Source organism: Antedon bifida, chromosome 5 (assembly GCF_963402885.1).
Source record: "Antedon bifida chromosome 5, ecAntBifi1.1, whole genome shotgun sequence".
In the NCBI taxonomy this organism is placed as follows: domain Eukaryota; kingdom Metazoa; phylum Echinodermata; class Crinoidea; order Comatulida; family Antedonidae; genus Antedon; species Antedon bifida.
The window spans coordinates 2,651,269-2,657,510 of NC_136230.1; positions in this window are offsets into that span (position 1 = coordinate 2,651,269).

Genomic DNA, 6,242 nt, shown 5'->3' on the forward strand with positions numbered 1-6,242 from the left:
GCATCGCTTGGCTAATACGTTCGGGCACGGGGCTCGAACCGAAGTCTTGAGAAAATATCGGGCTACGTGCGTTAAGTTCTAGCTCGGATTCGGTCCGATGGCACGTTATATTTCTATTCAATACACTAAACACCAATTTTTCACGAGTGTTTATCCTCCTTACCGCAACAACCCGGACTCAAAAAAGAACGTATACCGACCTATACGTATAATTCTAGCGGAAAGAACAAACATTTCAGATTGAGCTCGGCAAAATGACGAGCGAGCCAACTACTCACTAGGTTGATGAACTGAGTTACATTTTATGGAATCTCCACGGTGTTTTTATGGCTTTTTGCTTGCGGCGTCATTGTTTTTGTTCTTCTCAGCACTAATCTACAGTATTTAGTGGAAATGCTAACGTTGCCGTTTTCCATTATGATAATTACTTACGGATCTTGTTTTATTAATGCTAAATTGGTGTTGTAGTAGTGAACCGAATCGAAAATCCATCAAGGTAACATCTTCAAAGATTCAGACACGCGCGCGGCGACTCAGCTCTTCGTCTTCAATCAGGTGCATCATTATCTCCGTTTTTGCACCTGATATCTACCTCCCCCTTTCCCCCATCAGATCGAATCAGCTCTTCGTCTTCAATCAGGTGCATCCTCACCTCCTTTTTGGCACCTGACATCTTCCTCCCCCTTTCCCCCATCAGACTCAGCTCTTCGTCTTCAATCAGGTGCATCCTCACCTCCTTTTTGGCACCCGACATCTTCCTCTCCCCTTTCCCCCATCAGACTCAGCTCTTCGTCTTCAATCAGGTGCATCCTCACCTCCGTTTTGGCCCCTGATATCTTCCTCCCTCTTTCCCCCATCAGACTCAGCTCTTCGTCTTCAACCAGGTGCATCCTCACCTCCGTTTTGGCCCCTGATATCTTCCTCCCTCTTACCCCATCAGACTCAGCTCTTCGTCTTACCAGGTGCATCCTTACCTCCGTTTTGGCTCCTGTCCTCCCTTTTCCTCAAAACACACAGTTGAATAATTCGTAACATAACACGTCTGCCAATACTCAAGAAACTCATGATATGTTATTAATGTGTTATTGATCGGATCTTGAATACATTACATTGACAACGGTACACACCACGCAATATCTCATCGCTTTGGTTGCAATTATTGTATATTTTTGTTCGTTATAGTACAATAAAATACAATTTTTGAAATACTGTCAAAACTCCCAAATAAGGTAGCATATACAATGTATTTATTATTTATAATTTAAACCCTTAATATGAATATTCTTCTCATCCATATTTTACCAACACGTCTATTGAGAACATTTTGTTAAAGCTCTGTCTACAACACTATCAAACTTTATGTAACAAAAAAATATGATGTGCCCATATATGGACATGATGATGTCATATCACTACCTTGGACACATTACACTTTGTTGTCAAACTAGTTTTGATAGTGTAGACAGAGAGCTTTAGAATCATTTATGAATTCAACAACATTTTTTAAGCGATCGATTATAATTAGAGTGAGCTAGCTAACTTTAAACGACCACAAAACGATAATAAAAGTTGAAATTAATTGGAGATGTGCTCTTCACAAACGACGTTTTGCAAACGATAATTACGCTCAAATTACCACGTGTATAACGTCACAAATTACCATAATGAGAATTTTCGTATCATAACGACTTCATGTTTTGAGAATAAATATTAGATAGTGTATTTTGTTCCATTGATGAGGTTAATTCGGTTTGTTCGTTCCAGTGTAATTCACTCAGACCTAATCTTAAATACATAGTAATGCCATGTTGAGAAAATTATGTTTAAAAATGTATTGTACCCCAAAAACATGAAAAATGAAGATTAATTAAATCAGACTTTGAATAGGTTATTTTGTAGTTTTAATAAAGTGAATCACTTCCGTAGAAAAAAAACGGGAAAAAATAATGTTTTCACTTATAAAATAACATGATAAATTTGACCATTTTTTGCTTTAAAATCCATTCCATAAGTACATTTTTTTTCGATCCAATTTTTGGTCAAAGTCAATAACTATTATGTGACATTAAAATGGCATATTCAACAACAAAAATGTAAACAAATTATTTTTCAGGGGGACAATACATATTTAAATATTGCAGCACATAAGTTACTTAAATGTTATATTTGTGTGACGAAAAGGAAAATTTAACGATTTTAGCCATCACATAGCAGATTAAATAATCAATAAACAGGAAGCTCTCTGTGGCTAATACGTCGCGTATGCCTTGGTGACGTAAGATGGTGCGTGCGCGCGTAACAAATTATCCAAACTATCTTCTTGTGACGCATTTGTACCACTGTACTGTAGATGGTATAATTCTTAGCACACGTAGATATTTGTTTTTAAAAGTTTATCAAATTTATTGTATATACACTATAAGCAACGGTGGATGATCTGTACTGCAGCAGAATGTTATGTACTGCAGCAACACACACAGTGCGGTCATTTATCAATAGTGATACGAATACGGTCCAGCATTTGAAAACACAGCAGTCAAACAATCAATACATGCTTCAGTACATTCATCACTTGGTAAATCTTTTTGTATATCTTTCGTATTTGGAGAATCAAAGACTAATGCTTTACCGGTAAAATACATAAGACATATCAAAAAGGCCGCAAAACTCGTCTGACAAATGAGAGAGAAAATAAGGTCAAACAATGACCCGTTGTTTAGAATGTCAACGTAAAACGTACACCCAATTTGTACCATCCAATTGCCTTGTAATAGCAGTAAAATACATCTTAGCCATGGTAGTTTTCCTACAATCCTGAATGTAGCAAATCTAACCGAGATATCTTTTAACATATCCATTAGTATAGCTGCGGCACTAAGTACGATAATTATCACTAAAACATTATGCATTCGTACTTCTATCCTGTCGTTTGTATAAAATAAAAACTTTCTGAACAGGTACAGTTCGTTTAGAAACGTTGCAAGCAGACAGGATCGCACAAACCAAGACATCACTACGCCAGAATTGGCGGCACTTCCCTGGTACAATCTTGCAAGTCCGTATAAAAATGACGTCATGAATAATCCGCGCGTACACCAGTCTTCGTCATCATCTACGCCGTTCTTAATTGGTGAAGCGTCTTTTGATGTTTTGTGCGCGATTATTTCTATTTTATACGATGGGAACGAAAATTCTTTGATAGATATGAATATTAAAGCAGCTAGACAGAATATTCCTTCCACCCGCGGCCATATCGATGTCTGATGACTAGGCGCATGGATAGTCAAGTGTGCTTGTCTTTTTAAACTGGCAACAATGTTCTCGAATTTATGATTAGTGTAGCCGATAATCCATGTTAGTGCCAACGTATCCAAAAGCAACCCTAGTGTAATGTAATTCGCAGTTTGATGATGGTCCCCAGATGCCATCGATGTTGAACTATGACACGAATCAAATAAAGGTCTTTGGTGGTTACTCAATTTAATACCACTAAGCAGGTACCCGTTGCTCCTTGTGATACAGCTTCAATAAATATACGGGTAGGCAATCTGGAAGGATAGAATAATTGGTATTACTGATAGCTTTATTCAAATGCACAGTTACATTTTTGTAACAGCTTCTTTCTACAGTAGTGGGTGGCCAACCCACAAGAAACGTAATTGTTTGTCGCTCTTGTGTACGCCCTTGTACGGAATGTCTTTACATAATTAATTAATTACTTAAACTGTATACAATATGCCAGCCCTAACATTTAACAATAAAGGAAGGAAACAGAGATGGTGGAAATGGTCAGACAAGCCTTCATTAACAACAACTCAACAATAAATATTATAATATTGATAAACTCAAATCGAAGGCCCGGCATTTATTTATCATATGCCATCTAGAACACTCTGTCAGAGTTAGAGATTAAATTTTTATATTATATATATAGTATATTTACAGTCCTATTAAGTTTAAATACTTTTTTACACAAACTTTATTTTTTTTTGGCTTTAATTGTTGGTAAACCCTTTTTTTTATAGTTAAAATAAAATACTATTTAAATCACTTACGAAGCGTGACGGATTAAAAAATGTTAGCGCCAAAAAGTATTAAGTTTTTATAGTGCGTTTGAGTTTTATGGGACAAGCATATGACACTACAATATGGTAATTGTTAAACACGTTTTCTCAATGATTGAATAGGCCTATATTCAATCAATTCACCCACGCCCTATCACTATAGGAATCAATTACAGTAATTGTCTAAGTTCAGGTCGAAATGACGTCGTCCTCTCCGCCCTGGGAGGTGCAGCACAAATGAATTCAATGCGCCGGCGTCAATTAAAACTATGAGGATGACTCGCTGCGGAGGCCTATCATATATCGCGGTCTTGAATATAATAATAAGTGACTTAATATTGCCAATATCCAAGAGTCGTGTTTTTTTGTTTATCCCCTTTGAACCTTGATGTTAATATTCTAACAATAAGACTACTAGCAGTCCGGAAGTAGGCCTATGCGGATACACATAATTTAGAAGAATTGTAGGTGTTGTACATGAATTACTAGTAGGACCATACGGGAACACGTTTGGGCCCATGAGAGGAAGTGTAAATGTGGATGTCTTTGTAATTGTTAATATTGGTCCGGGCCCGTCCGTGGGTGGTAACTTATTAAAAACTGTATTATTATACTCTCTAGTACACCCAAAAATAATAGTATAATTTCTATTATAGATGCCGGATCGATCATATTGAAGCCTAATTATTCTATAATAAACATCAAACATAATCCGTCCCGTTCCAGTTTTTTTTCTTCAATTCAAGCATATTCCTAAGCAACGATATCCACATGCACGCGATGTAGCCAAAGGTGACAAGGCAGACAATATCCGCTGCATACAGTAATCGAATTATTACGTGGACTGAATGAATGTTATAATATATCCAATCATTTCAATATTTCAGACACTGCCAAGCTAAATAATATCATTTGAAATAACCGATGATATATTGATATATATTAGTTTGTATAGTATACTTACCCAGTGCGTGTTGTCACGTGTGACTGAAGGTTGACTGACACAGAACGGTCAAGGTGAACTTAGTCTCTTCATTACCTCTCATGCTTAGGTCACGCTTCATTGATTCTGATTATTAAATTACGCGCACGATATAGGAAGTCGGCAAGTCACGAACTTAGGATATTGAGAATTGTAGCAATAATTTCATAATATAAACTAAAACACGTACGTCTGTCGGTTGTATCAATGCATCTACAGTATTTCACGACACGTAACATGAATGTTGCCTGAATGACATTCAGGAGCAAAGAAATTATCCGTAAAATGCACTGTTTTTTTACTCAGTTGAAAAAACGCTCAATGCTGTAAATTCATTTAGCGCCCTCTATATATGTACTTTTCTTGATAAGAGGCATGACCAACCTGTAGACCTACAGTGAGCCCGGACTTAGACTTTTATTTTCAATTTATTAAATATATAACGTATGTCTATATATTGTATAAACGTATAATGAAAGTGTCGGCAGCGGCGTACAAAGAGACAGATCAAGAGCGCAAAAGCGACCGCGAATGTCTTTTCCGCGCGCGCGTGCACGGCGATTACAGGTGTCTGCAGCCGATGACGTAATGATTGACAGTAGTACTGTACACCTGACGTCAGAGAGAGAGTACCACATTGAAAAGTGTACAGGCGCATTTTGATTTGACAGCTGAGATCCATGCGTCCACACGTTTTGCACGAGAGGTTGGTGAATTTTTTATTTACTAACTAAGCTTAGACCCACCTCGGCCCTTTTAGGGAGTAAGGGTGTATTGATGAATTACATCTCTTTTTATTGTTTGCATTTTACTTGTAGTCTTACATCGATATAATATATTTTATTAATTAGTATAGACTTAGGACCGTGTAGGCCTACTGCCTAGTTAGGCCCTAGCATATAAACTACCTAACAGGCCTCTTCTAGCTAGGTAATTGCTACCCACATTCTGCAGGTTGCGGCGGCGGCTAAGTGTACAGTACAGGTAAGTAGAATGCCTTGTCTTCCTGGCAGCAGTGACCTCCCCACCATCGTGAGGTTGAATGTTGTTAGCCTTTAAAATATAGTTTAAATTTAAGCAACGGTGACAAGGCCTATTTAGGTCGCGGTTGAAATCGGTCATTCATTCGTTGCGCTAGATACGCTATCCCATCATCGTCTTTTCATTACCTATATTATGTATAGGATAATGTGTTT